Below are 21,856 nucleotides of genomic sequence, written 5' to 3' on the forward strand. Positions count from 1 at the left end.
ATTTTAATCAGCTGATGCTAGCCAGGGATACCACTTATTTTTACATCATACTGTGCAACCACAGGGAGATTGTGCTGCTAAATACTTCGCAGCGGCTGCTCCGTTCCCCCTTCATATCTCCCTCAATTAAAAGCAGGCTATGCCCTTTGCTTGCTGTATTGCAGTATGGGTATGAGAAGAGTGAGTTACATTAGAATTATATGAGATTGGTGTACACCTACTGACATGATGTGGTAGATGTAACTTGTCTTGTAATCAAATCAAACCAGTGTCACTAGATCTGATTTGTGTTTTGGATAGTCAGTAGACAGTACAGTATTGTAAAATAATTAGAAATATTAAGAAAATTGAAAGCCAGCCCAAGTAAAACTAATAGACAGAACAGAACCTATCGTGGAGAACGTGTTAAAAGGATGCAAAAGGACATTAGGACGGACAAGAAAGGAATTTGAAAGAGAGTTAACTCAGGATCCACTTACTGTCTGGATGAACCAATTGATGGCAAAGAGAACCATGCCCTGAGAAAATATTCAGTATTATATGCGTTATATACTATTTATAGCTTCATGGCACGGTTCTCTTTGTTTTTCTACAGAAAGTAAATTCTTCTTTATACAAATACCTTCTCCCTCCTATTGTTCACTCAGCTACAAGCAATGGAAAAATTATATTATATCTCTTCATAACAGGAACATAGGAACTGCCAAATTCAATCAGACGAGTGGCTCATAGAGTCCACTAAACCTGTCTCAGACCATGGCCACTGCCAAATGCTTCAGATAAAAACGTAAGAAATTCTGCTTGCAGAAATTATGGAGTAATCTGGCATAAGAAAATTTTCTTCTAAACCTCCAGTCAGTTAGTGGTTGCATCAGTCCTCGAAGCATGAGGGCTTATAGCCATTATTGACTATATGTAAAGGATTTGACAAGACAACAGATTTCAATACAAGTAACAATGCCTTTTGGGTAGTCAAGCGAAGAGGTGTTCACAGATTTATTACAATGCCACAAGGTTGTTGAACTGCTGAGTTTGGCCCCCTGGTTAAAAACATTAAGAAATAAGTCTTTCATGTGAACAAAAATATACATTATAAAACTAGGCTGTGTGGTAAAAAAACAGGATAATTTTCTTTCATTTTTCCTAATCCCAAAAATGAAATGTTTGGCTTACTCATTTGCATTCACTTATTCAGTGGTTATATCCAAATCTAAGAATAGATTTCTGGGTTGTAAACAATGGTATTTACTTTCATATTTCCTGCTCTGGGTTGCATTGGAACTCCAGAAAGTTGAAGATAAGAGTTGACTTGGCTCCTGAATGTGAACGAATGTGGCGTATTCATTTGTGTGGGGGTTGGGGAATGGGATTTAATATTTGACTTACATTCAAAACCTACACTTGGTAATCATGGTTGAAGTTTCGCTTTTCAAGCAAGCATAATTTGCTGTTCCACAAGACTACAAAGGAACTTACCTTTCTAAGAAACAATTATAAATATGAAAGCATCATGCCCATGCAGCTCACAACTTGAAGTTGTGTTCTGTAGCAGGGCTTGTGGAACAAAATCTTGATGCATAACGTCAGTGGGAGTTGCTTGCGTGTGTCTCAGAGCAGAACAAACCACTTGCAGGATTTCACATGCATGTTTTAAAATTCTGTTAATCAAGGTTATTATGGAACAAAAAAGCTAAATGAGCTGAATTCTTGCATCTTTAGCTCATACATCTGTGTTTTTCCCCTCTTAGATTTTCTTTGCAGCTCTCAGCCAGACAGCTATGCTCACTCTATAATATTCTACCCAAAGAACATTTAAAATATGCAGCCTTGCATCAGTTTCTGGGCAGTGTGTGGTTGCGGGTATAAATAATTGCAGATTTCAGATATTGTCATTAGGAGTTAGTGGACCGTAAAAGGGAACAAAGTACTAGGCATCTTTTTTTCTCATAGAAGTGTGAGGTTGCTTCCCATCCATGGTAATAATAATGCCTTACCTGTTAAATTGGCTTCCCCAAATCACTTTGTAAAGGATTCTGACCCTGCTCAGGTAGATATTTCCCAAAATATAAAAACTGTATTAATTCTAAACATTACATGAGAAAAAAAAATATCAGTTTGATTCAGAATAACGGTCACAATTACACCAACACACAAAATAGGGCAGGAAGAACATAGAGTAAATTAAAGAAATCAAATCAACTGATAAAACATTGTCATTTTCCATATCCTTTTATGTATTCTTACACAGCAAGGGTGAAATCCTGGTCTGAATTAAATCATCAGGAGTATTGCTATGGACTTCAGTGAAGCCAGAATTTCACCCCAGGAACTCAACAGCGGTAGTCACAATAGATGTTCAGTGATGGAGCCTTAAATTCTACCTGTACTTTAGAGTATTTCCTGGCCTGCTGGGTAAATTCCGTTGAATAACATGGGGTTCTTATACAAAAGGCACTCCCTTCCTACAGGACCTGTGGAATTTCAAGGTCACCTTTGAAACACCAAATGATTAACTATAGGATATAGAACCCATCTTCCAAAGGCAGCATCTACAGAGGCTCCTGTATCAAGGATCTGTTCCTGCTCCCACTTGAGTCAAATTTAAGAGTATTTTTGACTTCAAAGGGAATAGAACTGAGCCACAAATCTGTAATGGCATAACTAATGTGAGGACCTCTAAGCTTATACACATCCAGATGGAAAATGATCCCCTGTGTCAACCCAAGAGGTAGTGTGGAGACAGCTCTTGTAGAATTTGTTTATTAGTTGCATGGTTTTGATTTTGATTTCCCCCTACCATATTTCTCTGTCCAGGTTCTTTAGCCAGTATGTGCTACCATGGCTGCATCAATCTGCCTGTCTTCCACCCTGCCTACCCCAAATAAATAGATTCAGGCTACCTGCTTCATCATCATGGCCAGTTCCTCTGATTGGAAAAGACTGAGTTCTGATTAATTGTCCACTCTTTGTGGTCCTTGGCTTCCACAACTATCAGTCCCATCTGTGCCTACCAGTCATGCTCAGGTGCAGGAAGAAGAAAGCTCCTAAATCATGAAAGGGTTGGAAGAATCAGTCTTTAGATATAGGCTCAATTAAGCATTGCTACACAGCTTAGCATGAGATTACCTAGGAGAATGCGTGAAGATCACTACCTCCTCTGAGTTGTCATTTACTTGGCCAGTTGGTTGTCCTCAAAGGGAAGCATTATTAAAGAGACCAGAGAAGTCTAACCTACTCATCCAAAAGGGCTGTCTCCACCAGCTAGAGAAAGGAAAATAACTTATCAGAAGCAGCCAGTCTGCCTCGTTAGAAGGGCAAATGCTGTAACAAAAGCTTTGCTTTTTTTCTCATTGCTTGTCAGGAGGTTTTATACCTGTCTGGAATCGTAAGAGGGACATCTGGGAACAGAAGAAAATTCAGTTTGCTCATAAAACTGGAGACACTCTTTAAGACCTATGAAAACAGAATCCCTGAAATACTTCCAAGTATACTGGCTGTGTGCTAAGGCATTTTTAATGTTCAGCCTGTTTGCTAAGAGTTTAAAGGAAATGGCTTCCCTTGGTCACTTAGACTAGTTTTTAGTACTAGCCTGTGTATACTAGCCTATGTCCTAGCTTGTAATATATTAGAGAAACATATTGTTTATTTGTTTAAACATGCTTCACTGCTATTTGAATACACACATATCCTGGAACATTGCTCATCTCCCCCCATCATATGCAATTGTTATTTAGCAAATACAGAACTGAAAACCCCCTGAGATATTACAGCTACAGGCTAGGAATTCAAGAAAAGTGGATAGTCTGCTCTGCTCCAGTTCAGTTTGGTTCTATATTGGTAAATAAATTTGGGATTTTTTAAAAGACATCTCAAGTGCCCCAGAAAGGGGTTAGGGCAAAGCCATGTGTTATGGTGGGCCCTCACTCTTTGAGTGTTCCCTGGTGGCCCAGTGTGGAACTGCAGTTGTAGCTCTGTCTCAATTTCCCCTAATGCGCTTTCAATGAATTCTGTGAGGCTTTTTCTTAAGTTTTTTATATATATATTACAAATACAACAAATATACCAAAATACAAGATCCATCATAATTCACAAAACAATGAGGCTTTTACTTTGTGAACAGGTTTCAGAGTAACAGCCGTGTTAGTCTGTATTCACAAAAAGAAAAGGAGTACTTGTGGCACCTTAGAGACTAACCAATTTATTTGAGCATAAGCTTTCGATGAAGTGAGCTGTAGCTCACGAAAGCTTATGCTCAAATAAATTGGTTAGTCTCTAAGGTGCCACAAGTACTCCTTCACTTTGTGAACAGTGCCCCTTCAGGGGTCGCATTTATTTAATCAAAGGCCTAAATATGGTACAGAAACAAGTGTCCTAGCTGGGGCAGTTGAGATAATGTTAGTCTGTCTGTCCCCCTTGTGTCCATGTCCCATCCATCCAGACCCCTTATCAGTGAGGCCCTCTGGAGCCAGACCTCTTGCCATCATGTGGGGAAAGATTCCTTCCCTGGACTTAGGGCCCTTGCAGAGGTCAAACCACTGCAGCTCTTCCCCTGTATGGTGGATAGCTTGTCTGTGATCTGGACCACCTGCTGCTGTCTGGCAAGGACCTTTCACCAAGACCCGGTCTCCCTAGGACTTGCCACTTGTAGCTTTATCCTTTCATAACATCTTTTCTCCGGAAGTATCTTTCCTAGGTCCCTTTTTCTGGTGAACTCCCTAACCAGCTCCTCTGAAAAGTTGCTTTCCTCAGGAGCTTCCTTTTTGTTTTGGGAATTCCCGACTGACCCCTAATAACCCTTTTTTAGGCCCAGATATTCATTAGTTAATTAACTGCTGCCCAGTCACCTAAACAATTAACTACTTTTAGGTGGATCTGGGTTGGCTCATTCTCCTTAGCAGAGCCTGTCACAAGTAGGTTGGGGCTGCCTACCCTGTGACACCATGCCAAATACTTACTGGTTATTCATCAGTGCATTGGCTCTGGCAGTTTTTCCTTTCTTTGTTACATTAGTCAGTCCTGCACTACACTGCAAGAACTAAAAAAAGATGGGACGGGTAATGACCCACACTATAATATTACTTTGGGTTGGTCTATTATTTCCAGCAGGTGTTGAGCTCGGCATCCTTAGTTATTTGGCTGAGCTAAAATTCAGGAGGACAAAGTCTGAAAAAGAAAAGTTAAACAACCCCCAAATGCATGGAAACAATCTCACTTACTAATCTGCCTATTTTCACTATGTCTGAAAGCTGTGGTTTTGAGACATAAAATTTGAAGTAAATTTTAAGAAACTTGCCTACCACAGCACAATTCTCCGAAAGAGAAAAAGCTCTATGAATGAAAATGGAGACATCCCCCCCCTTTTTTTGTAAAAAAAAAGCCAATTTAGGGGTTACGTTTTCATTAATTATTTTATAATTTTTTTCAGTGCTGTCATTTCCAGAGGGAGAGCAAAGCTCTTGGGTTAGAGCCTCTGACAGCCAAAAATACAAGCTGTTGGCTTGAACCACCGTACCGACTGTTCCAGCCCTGAAAATGATACATTAACAGCTCTTTCAGAAGGCTGTAAAACTACAGGAAAGCAAAATCTGACTCATGCTTTGTCCCACATTCAAGATATGCAAGAAACCACTTCCATCAGAGGCCTAAAATTAGATCAGCTCCTATTGGCTTGGCTAAAAGAGATTCCCATTTGGCTCACCTGGGAGAGCTCCTGACTCAGATCTGGAGGGAACCTGACCAAATGTTTCCTGTAGTAATGCATGTACTAAAAGTCCAGCCTTTTAATGGGAGAAACTGCTAATCATGTCTGGACACTCTATTGTCACTAGCTGTGAGTCCTCCTGGAATATTTGAAGAATAGGCAAACAGTAGGCTATTTTATCAAACAGAGGGAGTCTGAGCTTTGAGTCATACATACAGCTTTAGTTTCTTCAAAATAAACTGTTCTTAAATCAATTCCATCTTCAAAGTATATTACAGTTATGAGGCCATATTCATCTCTGGTCTAACCAAAGGAGTTACACCAGGAATGAGTATGACCCTAAACTTTATAGTAACAGCAGCAGTGCCATTGGTACAATCCACAGCTAAAGTTGCCAGTCTGACATCAACTCACCCCATTTTGCCCCACTTTGAACCTCACATTGTCAAATCACCAGTAAGACCGAATTGCCAGATCAGAGAGGCTGTTTTTGTTTAAATAAATATTTGGGTGAAAACGATTGAGAATATTTATCTAGGAGAAGGCACAGTTTAGGAAGCACTATGCATGTTTGAAATGTTCTTTACAGTTCTGACAGGGAACCCCAGTTCTGGCTTGCAAAGACCCTGTGCTACTTTATTCTCAGGTCAATCCTGAGCAGAGATGGCCAGTTCATTTTAAAGAAGCATCCACAGTGTATACTGCTTCTCCAACTCATCTGATCCTTGTGACATTTCCATCTTGATTCTGCAGCTTAGAGATACATCTTGATCTCAGTTACACCGCTATAAAGCCAGAGGGATTGCATTTATTTAGGACAACGCAGTTCCTCCGGCTTAACACCAGTGTTAACAGATCAGAATCTGATGCTCTGAGCGGTAAAATCAGGATGGAAATGTCAGAAAGCAAGAAGACCTGATAATCGCTTCCTATGGTAAAATCTTGTAGGGATCATAGAGGCATGACTGGGAGCAGACCTGTGAGATAGAGGTATTTATTGCTTCCGGTCGGGCTGGAAATATATCTAGAGCGGTCCTTCTCATGGGATTGTAACACTTTGCTTCTGGTCGAAGCCAGAATCTGGAAGTAGCAAATAACTAAAAGAGAAGTTAACCACTTTTTCATACCTCAAGAAAGATTTAGTTAAAGTTTTGGGTGACTGTTCAGGTCAGTGTTTGCTGTTTCATCTTCCCTCAAGTTTCAACCTCATGTGATTGGGAATAACCAAGATATTAGACTCTGAAAAGCATGGTTTGGAAGAGACATGCCATCAGGGTTCCCTCCCCACTCTGAACCCTAGGGTACTGATGTGGGGACCCTCATGAAAGACCCCCTAATCTTATTTCTACCAGCTTAGGTTAAGAACTTCCCCAAGGCACAAATTCTTCCTTGTCCTTGGACAGTATCGCTGCCACCACCACATGAGTTAGACAAAGGTTTAGGAAAAGGACCACTTGGAGTTCCTGTTTCCCCAAAATATCCCCCAACAATATCTCCCCTTTCCTGGGGAGGCTTGAGAGTAAACAAGGTAGCACAGACCAGACCGTTGGATTTTTAGGACACTAAAAACCCAATCAGATTCTTAAAAACATAATTTTATTTTAAAGAAAAAAGTAAAAGAAGCACCTCTGTAAAATCAGGATGGAAGGTAATTTTACAAGGTAATAAGATTCAAAACACAGAGGAATGCCCTCTAGGCAAAACTTTAAAGTTACAAAAAACAGGAATAAACCTTCCTCTTAGCATAGGGAAAATTCACAAGCTCAAACAAAAGATAGTCTGACACATTTCCTTGCTATTACTTACAATATCTGTAAATTTAGATGTATCATTTCAGTAGAAGCTGGATTACTTGCTTGGTCTCTCTCTTTGTCTCTGAGAGAACAACAATGAGCACAAACAAAAACTTCCCCCTCCCTTCCCCACAGATTTGAAAGTATCTTCTTTCCCCATTGGTCCTTCTGGTCAGGTGCCAACTAGGTTAATGGAATTGATTAACCCCTTACAGGTAAAGGAGGGATTTTATGCTACCCTTAGCTGTATGTTTATGACACATGCATATAGGCTATACCTTAACTTTGACTGCAGTAGAATGTGCCGCTGAAATCTGTTGTACAGTAATTTGGACACTAGGAGACCGTTAGTCAGAGTTTAATGTTGTATTTATATTAAAACCAAACATGGTTTAAAGGATTTATTTTGTCCTTTTTGTTTCATTCTAAGGCAATGCTATCTAAATGGTAAACTGCATGATTGTATCTGTAGAGAGATACTTAAGGGCCAGGAATATTTTCATATCAAAGTGAGCATATTCTTAGCATACTGAGCACAGAGCATGGTTCACAGAGAGTTCCTTGGGTTCTCAGAAGGAGCAACTAAGCTCTGTAAATTTTGGAAGACCTAAGGTAAAATTTATTCCCTTTTGAGCAAAACAGGGAGAAACCATTATTCAAAGGTTATTAGCAAAGGGATATTAAACTTTGGGCATCTCATTGTTTAGGCTCCCTGAGAACTAGAGGTGAAGAAATTGCATTTAAGAGTGAATTAAACTATGTAAATCTAGGAAGTTCAGGAAGAAACATGCTTATTCTTTGATCTATAACGTAAATATGATCTGTTATTTACAAGCAACAATTCTAAGCAGTAGACAGGCCCAACCTTCTGTACTGTGAATTTGGCCTGTTTAGTGTACAAACCAGTGGTGATACTATGCAATATGGAAAATATGTATTATTTCAATGCAGATTGACATGTGTGACTAATTATGGTTATTGGCACATGATACACATTTTGAGGGAACAGGGGCTTGGTTCCAGTACTTGGATGTCTTATGAGAGCTTTCTTTTATAGATGTTCTTTAATACTAAAAGTTTTTTTTCCAAGACACCAAGAGACCAAGGGTGGAATGGACATGTGTAACACATCTTGAAGAACAAGAGTTACAGAATAGGTCAGTAACCTCTTTTTTTTCAAGTGTATATAAAACCATCTAGTAATTATATCAATTCAACAATATAAAGTCTGTAAATTTGGCATAACTTCTTCCCTGCCACAATCCAGCAAACAATTTATTCTTTAAAATAAGTGTTTTGGTAAGAATAGATTTTGGTCTCGATCCTACAAACACTTAAACACATGCCTAACTTCACTCACCTAATCAGTCCTATTAACTTCAATGGGAACACTCACATAGGTTCTGATCAAAAGTCCATTGAAGTCAAAAGGAGGCTTTCCCTGGGCTTTCCAATGGGCTTCAAGCATACCAGGAAGTTAGACACAGGCTTAAATATGTGCAGAATTGGAACTTGGTTACTTTCTTCAGCCCTTTGACAGGGCTATGTAGTTTTTAAGTACTAAGGGTAATTATCAGCATCTTTGAAGGCTATTGGAAAGCAGGCTGAGAAGAATCCATGTGAAAAGGAAAGTTTAGACCACAGAGAAGTTAGAAAGGAGTTAATATTAAGGACAGGAAGACAATATAAGGAAGGCTAGGAGGGACAATACTTAGCTATAGATTTAATTTACAGTAGCAAGTTGTTTACTGGGATCATGGACATGTATTAGAATTCAAATGTATGGCTATTCAGCTGTTTTATTTATTATTATTTATTTTATTGCTGTAATCATAATAATCTTTTAATATTTTTTTACCCAAAGGGGCTCCAGGCACCTAAGTTTGAATCACTTTCCCCTCATTTACTTGTCCCTACCAAGCTCATCAAAGACTTGGGGCTAACAGAACTGATGAACATTCCAAAGCAGAATGCAATTTAAGACACAGAGGTTTGGACCAAGTGGAGTTAAGAAACTGCCATATCTTTTTATTTTGAATCACTGTTCCACCTCTCCTTTCACACTGCAGAGTTCCCCTGAGAATTCACTTCCCAGAAACTGTTTACATATACACAACTCCAACTGGTAGTGAGGGTATGTTTCTGTTGCTGATAAAGAGATAGCCAAAATGAGGTAAAGCTTCTTAAATCTTAAAATCTGTCTGTTTTTGTTTTGCTTTGTTAATGCCAAAGGTCTTTATCCCACATGGGCTCAGTCCTACTCCCATTGAAATCAATGGAATTTTTGCTATTGACTTCAGTGACAATGCAATTGAGCCAATTGTAAGTATGGACTGAAAAAGTGTCTGTTGACCATGGAATCTGGTTTTGAGGTATAAGACAAACTACACTTCAGTACCAAGGAACCCTTCAGTAATTAAACAAATTAGTCTGAATTACCTAAATTGACTTCGCTTTTGTTTGCAAAAAAGTTACACTGTTTGTCAAGGTCAGGCCAGAGTGAGTTGTTCAAAATTACAACCTCCTGAAAGCCACGATTTATTATTGGAATACTGACAGGCCCTTAACGATAGCAATGCAAATGGCACATCTCTAAGCAAAATATTCTAAAACCAATTGTCTGTATCCTTGGATGTACAATGCACTGAAAGTCATCTGCTAAATAGCTGTTTCAGTTAGGTTTTTGGCCTAATCTCCCTGTGTTCGATGTCCAATTTGACCTGTTGGTTTGCCAAAAAAAAAAAAAAAAGAGAAGAAGAATAAAAATTCCTATGTTTAAAGGTAGTGCTGGAACAGGAGCTATGTGGGCTTCATTGCAGCCCCTGAACCAGATGTTCAGTGCTGGGGCTCTTTAGATGTTTCTAGTATTGCTATATAGTCATGAAATGAAAGTCTCATACTATGTGTTAAAAGAGTTATATGCATAATTAACTTTATTTTTGATCAATTTAGGAGGAAACTCTGCCTCCTCTTTCATTGGTACAAGTGGCTCAGAAATGGTGTGGTTCTACACCGCCTTTGTATTTAGTGTAAATAATACCATCTTCCAGCTTTCTCAGTATCTAGCTGCAATCAGAGTCTGGCTGATGTAAAACCCAGACAAGACTGAGATGTTGCTGGTTTCAACAGAGAAGTGTTTTGAAGAACTCTTCTCCCCTGGTAACAATTGAAAGCATCTGCCTTCAGATTAATAAATAGATGAACTGGCCCAATGCTAAAACAGACACCCAAAGACTGGTTGCCTAACTTTGTCTTGAAAATTTTGACCTCACTCATTTCTAGCTGTTACATTAGAAACTGAGAAAATGTAACGTTTTTATAAGAGAATATGAAGAGAAACAAAATTCAGAAAAAATGATTTCCCCACACAAGTTTTTAAATTCCATGAACACCCTGAATTGCATTCCATTAATTAAAATCTTTTACTACATTGATATAACAGTGTAAGTGTTGTAAAATGTAACCTTGCTGCAGTGAAATTAATTGGGAAACATACATTTATAATTCTCTCCTATTTGTATCCTTATGCCACGCATGTCACCATTGCACCTGAGTGCCTGTTCTTGTGAGGGTTTGGTGACCTTTGTTCACTTGAGATGGCAGCTACAATTCCAATTCTGCAAACATTTAGGCTTGGGCTTACCTTTAAGCAGGTGAATAGTTCTGTTGACTTCAGTAAGACCACTCACAGACAGAGGTAAGCACTAGAACTATATGACGATGGAGGTTCTGTTTTACAAAGTATTTCGTGATTTTGAAATTTGACTATGTTCCAGATAGGAATAAAACCTGAACACTGCAAAATTCTCTGAAGGAAAATTCCAAAATTTTTGTTTCAGGTATATTAAAACGTTAAAATCAAAATGAAACAGTTCAAAGCTTTGTATTAGAAAACAAAATTAAACAAAATTCAAAACAAAGAGTAATTTAAAATGAAAATTGAAGTGTTTTGTTCTAAAAATGACAATGTTTTCTAGTTTTCTTATGAAAAAAAATCCTGGAAAAATCAACCCAATTTCACAAAATGTTTCAGTTATGAAAGAATTGCAATTTCCTATGGAATATAGTTCGATCTAGGTTTCTCTGATCAGCTTTAAGTAGGCACATGTACAAATGCTTGCAGGATCAAAGCCTTAGAGAAAAACTGAAATCCATGAAGCTTCCTGCTGATCAGTTTCTTCTGTACAGTAGAACCTCAGAGTTACAAACTGAGCAGTCAACTACACACCTAATTTGGAACTGGAAATACACAATCAGGAAGCAGCAGAGACAAAAAAACAACAACAACAAACCCAAAACGGAAAAAACCCAACAACAACAAGGCAAAAACAAAAACAGTACAGTACTGTGTTAAACATAAACCGCTAAAAAAAAAAGGGGGGGGGAGTTTTAAAAAAAAGATTTGACAACATAAGGAAACTGTTTCTCTGCTTGTTTCATTTAAATTAAAATAGTTAAAAGCAGCATTTTTCTTCTGCATAGTAAAGTTTCAAAGCTGTATTAAGTCAACGTTCAGTTGTAAACTTGTGAAAGAACAACCATACTGTTTTGTTCAGAGTTATAAACATTTCAGAGTTATGAACAGCCTCCATTCCTGAGGTGTTCATAACTCTGAAGTTCTACTGTATTTTGAAAGTCAGCTTTCTCTCTCTTTGTCATTACCGTGGCTTTTAAATATTCTCATAAATGTCTTCTCTCACTTTGCATATCCTTGAATATATAATGCAAGGAAAAATATGAGTTTTACTCTTTCCATGCAGCATGACTTTTAAATTTGTACATTTATGTGAAAAGAAAATGTCTTACTAACCAGAGACAAAATCAGACTATATACTCGTGGGCGAACAATCACCCTGTATTAAAAGAAACCTGTGAATCAGGTTTACAGACAATTTAATCAATTAACACAAAATTTAGCCTGAGAAACAATTAATTGACGACAAACCCTTAGAGTCCATATGTATTGAAGCCAGGGGAGTGAATGGCAGCTTGTGTAGATGTATCTGCTCTATCCGCACTCTGGCTAGCACACCAAAAATAGAAGTGAGAATGCCAAGACATTGACTTCAGAGCAGGCTGTACAGGTTCATCTGACCCCCCGACCCACACTGATACCTACTCACACGTGCATCTGGCACTGAAGCCCTAACCATGGTCCTCACGTCTATGTTTCGCAAAAAGAAAAGGAGGACTTGTGGCACCTTAGAGACTAACAAATTTATTTGACCATAAGCTTTCGTGATACAGCTCACGAAAGCTTATGCTCAAATAAATTTGTTAGTCTCTAAGGTGCCACAAGTCCTCCTTTTCTTTTTGCGAATACAGACTAACACGGCTGTTACTCTGAAACTTCTATGTTTAGCAAGCTAGCTAGAGTACAGCTAACGTGGGTAAGTCTACATGAGTTGTCATTCATACCCCCAGCTGCAACATAGACATACCCTTAATCTAAGAAAGTAGAGGTGAATTGAAATGGTCAGAAAGTCACCACGCCTAGAATATGTATAGATCAGTTCATGACCTAAACTGTGATCACAACTCTTTAAAACCACCTTGCTTTCTGCTCATTAGCACATAGTGCATCAAAAAGTCATAGACTGAATTCAAGTCCTGCAGTTCCAGTGGGTAATTAAGTCATATTTGGATGAGAATGAATCAAGTCAACCTTCACTATAGTTAATAAGTCATTTTTTGTTTTTTTTGTTTGAATTATTAGAATCAGATGCCTCTGTTATGCTGACTCCTAACTTGTCTATATCACACTGTTTTCTGGATTACCCATAATAACAGTTTTTATGTTTTCAGTTTCAGTGTAATGTATAGTAACGTTTTGTTTTCATATATTTTATTTCCTCTCAAGCATGCAGTTTAAATTACATCTGCCAATCCCAGTGCCCACCCCCAGAATTGTGGTTCAATCATTTTCTTCAAAATATATATATATTTTCCTATGAGGCTTTAGCCTGTGACATATGTAAATATATATTTTTATATATAATTGTATAGCTATATTAAAAACTGTCACAGGCTAAAACCACAAGGGAAACAAATACAGAGGTAAATCCTTAGAGAGACATTTTGACATTTTGCTTAGAACCTGAGATAACTAAAAGATGGGGTTGTGCTTTAAGCTTGATCTTTGAATACTAGAATTACAAGTCCTGATCAAGAACTCATTGAAGTCAATAGAGAGCCTTCCCAATGACTTTAGTAGGCTTAGGATTTGGCCCAGATATAAGTGGTTTGGCATTTAATTTAGAGACTGTGTACTTCAGTCAGAACTAATTATGGCTAATTATATTCCCTTTAATTAGTCAGACATTTGCTGCTGGTTCAAAGATTTTGGAACTTGCTTGGTCCGGATGGAAAGAAAGTGTTGGTTACTGACTCTGATGTAAGAGAGCAGTACCGGCATATGGTTGTAAGGCACTGTATCACGTTATGAGTTACAGTGTGGCCAAACCCATACCTTCAAAATCATGAGTCAAGCCCTAAAAATAATGAGATAGGTTTAAAAATCATGATATTCAAAGTAAATGTTGGGTTCTTTTTATTTGTCTTCTGTTTTTTGAGTCTTTAGGTTTCACACACGTTACCGTTTATGAGGATTAGAAAATTACTTTCTAAAAAAAGGAATGCTCAGATGTTCATCTAATTGCTTGTCACCAGGAGCTGGGGCTTTACGTAAAACATCAAATGCCATGAGACTCACAATAGAAATCACCAGAGTAAACAAAACTGCAACCTCTACAGGGCTCTAGGAGCAAGGATGTAGGGGTTGGGGGAGCAGGCTGTATTCTCATCCATCCTCCTGGCTGAGGGTAAGGTCCCAGGCAAGGACACATGAATCCTGGAGCTGAATGCATGGCTGTATGGATGGTGTTGATGGGTGGGCTTTGGCTTCCTCAACCATGGGATGCTGTTCTGGGAAGATGTTCTTCTGGGAAGAGATGTGGTCCACCTGACCACGAAAGGGAAAAGCATCTTCATGCACCAACTCACCAAACAAGTGAGGAGGGTTTTTAACAAGGTTCAAAGTGGACAGGTGACAAAAGCCCACAGGTAAGCACAAAAGAAAGGTGACTTTAACAGAAGTCTAGATGTTGGGGGCTGGTAGGACATGAAAAATTACAATAGGGTCATGGGAACAATAAGAGGGAAATCAGTGGGGAAATCTGCTCAATATTTTAGAGGTCTATGCAAAATGCAAAGGGTATGGGGAATAAAGACAAAGAACTGTAGGTATTACTACATAAGCTAAATTATGACTTAATTTGCATCACAGAGACTTGGTAGGATAAGTCTCATAATTGGGAATATTGGTATAGAGGAGTGCAGTTTGTTCAGGAAGGACAAGCAGGATGAAAAGAGAGGATGTGTTGAATTATACATCAAGAACTTTCTATGAGATCCAGAAGGAGGTGAGAGGCAGGCCAGTTGAAAGTCCCTGGGCAAAGATAAAAGGGGTAAAAAACCTCAGAGAACTTATAAGTAAGATCCCATGGGAAGAAAATTTAAGGGAAAAAGGAGTTCAGGAGAGCTGGCAGTTTCTCAAAGTTTGCCATCCATTGGTCAGGCAAAACATTTTGGTTTTACTGAAAAGTGGAGGGGAAAAATAGCTTTGGGGGGTTTGGATGAAAATTCCCCCTAAATTAGTAAAAAAAACCCCAGACATTTGACCATGGAAATTTGCATTTTTACCAACAAGTCATTTTGTATTGAAAAATGAAATAAATTTCAGCTAGCTAAAATATGCACCATACGCTACAAGATGTTAAAATTGATATCAAACCAACATTAAATTCACAAGCAGTTACTCCAAGTCCATGAGGTTTCCAAGTGGGCCTTTAAACAACAGTTCAAAATTTTGTCTCATGTGCATCATTCCATGCTTCCTTCTTTCTCTGCAGCAACAGACAAAGGGCAAGAATGACCCACAGAAACAACACATACTAAAAGCCATTGGCTCTCAACCTTCCCAGACTCCTGTTCTGCTTTTAGGAGTCTGATTTGTCTTGCATACTCCAAATTTCACCTCACTTAAAAACTACTTGCTTACAAAATCAGACATAAAAATACAAAAGTATTTTGTACAAGTACACTGTTACTGAAAAATTGCATACTTTCTCATTTTTACCATACAATTATAAAATAAATCAATTGGAATATAAAGATTGTACTTACATTTAAGTGTATAGTATATAGAGCAGTATAAACAAGTCATTGTCTGTATGAAATTTTAATTTGTACTGACTTGGCTAGTGATTTTTATGTAGCCTGTTGTAAAACTAGGCAAATATCTAGATGAGCTGATGTACCCCCTGGATGACCTCTGTGTACCCCCAGGGGTACATGTACCCCTGGTTGAGAACCACTGCTAAGGCTAGAGATAAAACTTCCCTACACCAGTAAGAAGCACCTTTACAAACAGAGGAGCTCTGCCCTCACCACAAGAAGGCAGAACAGGGCCCGTTCCCACCTGCAGGAACCAGGTCACCAGCTGTACGGCCTGAGGCTGCCAGCTTTGCAGCCCTGACCTAGGAAGCAGCAGCTGTCTCTCTCTCCTGTCCCCAGGCCCGCCGACAGCAATTCCAGGCCCCATGATAGAACAGTCAATGGGCCCCCATGGACGTGGTCCGCCTGACATTTGCGTGGTGCTGCGCCGGTGCAGTGAGCTGCTGCTGTAGTATAGGAAACTGCTCCCTGTATGAATGTGCTACCTGTACCAGTTACTGGTACGTAATGGATTGTAGAAAATTGCTATTGCAAAAAACAGCTATCTGATGTAGCAAATTCCTACAGATAGCAGTTTGTCCCCTGCACTCTTGTGTTGTCTCCTGCACCCATGGCAGGACTAAGTATTAACTAGACCATTCCTGACAGGTGTTTGTCTAACCTGCTCTTAAAATGATGGAGATTCCAGAACCTCCCTAGGCAATTTATTTCAGTGCTTAACCACCCTGACAGTTAGCAAGTTTTTCTTAATGTCCAACCTAAACCTCCCTTGCTGCAATTTAAGCCCATTGCTTCTTGTCCTATCCTCAGAGGTTAAAAAGAACAATTTTTCTCCCTCCTCCTTTTAACAATCTTTTATGTACTTGAAAACTGTTATCATGTTTCAATCTTCCCTCCTAGGTCATGTTTTCTAGACCTTTAATCATTTTTGTTGCTCTTCTCTGGACCTTCTCCAATTTGTCCACATCTTTCCTGAAATGTGGCACCCAGAACTGGACACATTACTCCAGTTGAGGCCTAATCAGCATGGAGTAGAGTGGAAGAATTACTTCTCATGTCTTGCTTACAACACTCCTGCTAATACATCCCAGAATGATGTTTGCTTTTTTTGCAGCAACGTTACACGGTTGACTCATATTTAGCTTGTGGTCCACTATGACCCCCAGATCCCTTTCCGCAGTACTCCTTCCTAGACAGTCATTTCCTATTTTGTATATGTGCAACTGATTGTTCCTTCCTAAGGGGAGTACTTTGCGTTTCTCCTTATTGAATTTCATCCTGTTTACTTCAGATCATTTCTGTGGTTTGTCCAGATCATTTTGAATTTTAATCCTCTCCTCCAAAGCAATTGCAACTCCTCCTAGCTTAGTATCATCCGCAAACTTTATAAGTGTACTCTCTATGCCATTATCTAAATCATTGATGAAGATATTGAATAGAAGTGGACCCAGAACTGATCCCTTCCAGCATGACTGTGAACCACTGATAACTACTCTCTGGGAATGGTTTTCCAACCAGTTTTGCACTCACCTCATAGTAGCTCCATCTAGGTGGCATTTCTCTAGTTTGTTTATGAGAAGGTCATGAGAGACAGTATCAAAAACTTTACTAAAGTCAAGATATACCACATCTACTGCTTCTCCCCAATCCACAAGGCTTGTTGCCCTGTCAAAGAAAGCTATCAGGTTGGTTTGACACTATTTGTTCTTGACAAATCTATGCTGACTGTTATTTATCACTTTATTTTCTTCCTAGATGTTTGCAAAATGATTGCTCAATTATTTGCTCCATTATCTTTCCGGGTACACAAGTTAAGCTGACTAGTCTGTAATTCCCCAGGTTGTCCTTATTTCTCTTTTTATAGATTGGCATTATAATTGCCATTTTTCCAGTTTTATGGAATCTCTCCCGTCTTCCATGACTTTTCAAAGATAATCGCTAATGGCTCAGATATGTCCTCAGTCAGCTACTTGAGTATTCTAGGATGCATTTCATCAGGCCCTGGTGATTTGAAGACATCTAATTTGTCTAAGTAATTTTTAACTTGTTCTTTTCCTATTTTTGACTCTATTCCTACCTCATTTTCACTGGCATTCACTATATTAGACATCCAATCACCACCAACCTTCTTGGTGAAAACTGAAACAAAGAAATCATTGAGCACCTCTGTCATTTCCACATTTTCTGTTATTGTTTTCCCCCCCTCATTGAGTAATGGACCTACCCTGTCCTTGGTCTTTTTCTTGCTTCTAATGTATTTGTAGAATGTTTTCTTGTTACCCTTTATGTCCCTACCTAGTTTGATCTTGCTTTGTGCCTTGGCCTTTCTAATTTTGTCCCTACATACTTGTGTTATTTGTTTATATTCATCCTTTGTAATTTGACTTTTTGTAGGATTCTTCTCTGACCTTTAGATCATTGACGATCTCCTGGTTAAGCCAGCGTGGTCTCTTGTCATACTACCTATCTTTCCTGCAGTGGGATAGTTTGCTCTTGTGCCCTTAATAATGTCTCTTTGAAAAACTGCCAACTGTCTTCTTAGACTTGCTTCCCATGGGATCTTACCTACCAACTCCCTGAGTTTGCTAAAGTCTGCCTTCTTGAAATCCATTATCTTTATTTTGCTGTTCTCCCTCCCTCCCATTCCTGAGAATTATGAACTCCTATCATTTCATTATCAACTTCCACCAAAGTTGCCTTCCACTTTCAAATTCTCAACCAGTTCCTCCCTATTTGTCAAAATCAAATCTAGAACAGCTTCTCCTTTAGTAGCTTTCTCCACCTTCTGAAATAAAATTTTTTCTCCAATACATTCCAAGAACATGTTGGATAATCTGTGCCCTGCGGTGTTATTTTCCCAACAGGTGTCTGAGTAGCTGAAGTCCCCCATCAGCACCAAGAACATAAGGTTGTCCTAAGTTGCTGACTTGTCCTAATTTGCTAAAAACTACTATTTGATGTAGCACACTGCTACATATAGCAGTTTCTTACGCCATTGGGTGTGTGAAATTGCTATCTGTAGGAACTGGCTACCTGCAGCACGGAGAGGAAGTGATTTGTTATCATTAGCAGTTACTGATACATAAGTTTGTACATAAAACTGGACAGTGGTGTGGGACGGGAGCATAAAGTGTTCAGCTTCCAAACAACCCTGCCTGGACTCATTGTAGTGGGACCCTGGACACGTGGAGGATAATTTAAACTCTTGATTTCCTTAGGGTTCACCTTCAGTATATACTTCTATGCTGGTGCGATGTCTGACCATTACAGATCATCAATTCAGCAGGCAGGCACAGGCACCAACGCACTTGTCCTGTCGCCTGGACTGAGAAAGTTTCTGATCAAAGGGAGCGTAGATTCCAGCAACCTCCTGGGGTAATATCTCATTGGAGATGAAAGGGCTTGTTCAGAAAGAGATTCAGAAGTCTGTCTCCATGCAGGTATGTGTAGTGGGGTGGTTACCCCACTTCGGCCCTGACGAGGTTAAAGCAGCCCTGGAGAGGGCTGCAGCTGGGGAAAAGCTAGGCTGATTGGGGGAAGCAGCCCCAGCTGGGGCCACACCCCAGTCAGGCCCCAGCTGGCCCTATAAGAGAGCTGTGGGCCAGAAGCTAGAGGAGTCTCACTCTAGCCCTGGAGTGGGAAGGGCTAGCTGCCTGGGATTAAGGTATCTGAAGCGGCCTAGTGCTAGGGAAGGGTAAAAGGGAGCTCCAGCCTGGTAAACCCCTAGGCTGCAGGCCTTAGGAAAGGCCCAGAAAGGTACTGGGACTGCAGAGGGGCAGCATGAGGATAGGCAAAAGCAGCAGGTCCTAACCCCTTGCTAATGATGAGTGGCCTTTACAGACTGCAGTCTACCCCAGTGAGTGGGGGCTAGATGATGACTGGCAGTAGCCACTGAGGCAAGGTGGGTTTAGAGGATTAGGGGTTCCCCTTGGGAGGGGAGACCCAGAGTGTGGGGACACTTCTAGGGGGCAGGACCCCAAGGTAAAGGGGTACTGGGGTTTGAGAGGAACATGGGGGCCAGTGGCAGGTGAGCCACTGGCCTGCAGAGGGTGCTCTGAAGGCTGAAAAGAACTAATTCCCAAGATGACCAGCAGGAGGTGCTGCACTGGTGAGTTGCTGCCCCGCTACAGTATATTTTATTCTTGGGGAGCTGGAGAGAGAAGTATTTTTCATTTCCTGTTTCCCTTACTGAGGGCCATCTATGCTCACCTGACATTTTTTCTGGCAGAAGCAATTCCTATCTACTTATTATAGGGTCAAAATATGGCTGCCATCACACAGAGGCATTAGGGGTGGTGGAGGTGAGAAGAGAGCCAAAAAGTCCTTTCCCTCCCCCAACACCCCTATGCATGTGGAAGCCATAATATTGTGGCTGCCTAAATACCCTGATGACAAATGGGTAAGAATGGCCCTACTGGGTCAGACCAAAGGTCCAGCTAGCCCAATATCCTGTCTTCCAACAGTGGCCAGTGCCAGGTGCCCCAGAGGGAATGAACAGAACAGGTAATCATCAAGTGATCAATCCCCTGTCGTTCATTCCCAGCTGCTGGCAAACAGAGGCTAGGGACACCATTCCTGCCCATCCTAGCTAATAGCCATTGATGGACCTATCCTCCATGAATTTATCTAGTTCTTTTTTGAACCCTGTTATGATCTTGGCCTTCCCAACATCCTCTGGCAAGGAGTTCTACAGATTGACTGTGTGTTGTGTGAAGAAATACTTCCTTTTATTTGTGTTTAAACCTGCTACCTATTAATTTCATTTAGTGACCCCTAGATCTTGTGTTATGAGAAGTACAAAACAACACTTCCTTATCTACTTTCTCCACACCAGTCATGATTTTATAGACCTCACTCATATTTCTCCTTAGCTGTCTCTTTTCCAAGCTGAAAAGTTCCAGTCTTATTAATCTCTCTTCATACAGAAGCCGTTCCATACCCCTAATTTTGTTACCCTTTTCTGAATCTTTTCGAATTCCAATATATCTTTTTTGAGATGAGGTGACCACATCTGCACACAGTATTCTAGATGTGGGCGTACCATGGATTTATATAGAGGCAACCTGATATCTTCTGTCCTACTAGCTCTCTCTTAATTATTCCCAGCATTCTGTTCAGTTTTTTTGACTGCCGCTGCACATTAAGTGGATGTTTTCAGAGAACTATCCACAATGACTCCAAGTTCTTTCTTGAGTGGTAACAGCTAATTTAGACCCCATCATTTTATATGTATAGTTGGGATTACGCTTTCTAATGTGCATTACTTTGCATTTATCAACATTAAATTTCATCTGCCATTTTGTTGCCCAGTCACCCAGTTTTGAGAGAACCTTTTGTAGCTCTTCACAGTCTGCCTGGATCTTAACTATCTTTAGTAATTTTGTATCATCTGCAAATTTTGCCACCTCACTGTTTACCCCTTTTTCCAGATCATTTATGAATATGTTGAATAGGACTGGTCCCAGAACAGATCCTTGGGGGACACCACTATTTACCTCTCTCAGTTCTGAGAACTGACCATTTATACCTACCCTTTGTTTCCTATCTTTTAACCATTTCCCAATCCATGAGAGCACCTTTCCTCTTATCCCGTGGCAGCTTACTTTGCGTAAGAGCCTTTGGTGAGGGACCTTGTGAGGGTAGGGGCAGAAGGCACTGCCAGCTATACTGAACACCCCATAGGAGCCATGAACTGTGTGGCATGTATGCTGCTACACCTGTTCTGTACTGGCGAGGGCAACCCTCACTCTCCAGTGCTCCTGGTGGCCCCAGGGCTTCCCCTGGCTTCCACCAGCATAAACACCCCTCTTTCCACCATTGCTTGAAGATGTACCACCTTCTTCTCCTCCACCATCCCATTGCTCAAGCTTCAGAGCCATAACTGAGCCTGCAGTTGGTAAAGTGCTCATGATCTCTATAAAACATGACATAAGTTGATTATAACTGTTGCTACTGAGGATCTCAAACTCCCACAAATCTTAGTGGGGAGGCAGAGTTCTACTGAAAAACTGATGTGGTGTTTTTGGTGAGGTGAATAGCTCTTTAGAGGTTCAGGCTTCTCCCATGAATAAATAAGCCAGCAAAGCCTAACAAAATAAACAAACCTACCCTGCTATTTACATTAGGA

The sequence above is a fragment of the Eretmochelys imbricata genome, chromosome 1 (assembly GCF_965152235.1).
Source record: "Eretmochelys imbricata isolate rEreImb1 chromosome 1, rEreImb1.hap1, whole genome shotgun sequence".
In the NCBI taxonomy this organism is placed as follows: domain Eukaryota; kingdom Metazoa; phylum Chordata; order Testudines; family Cheloniidae; genus Eretmochelys; species Eretmochelys imbricata.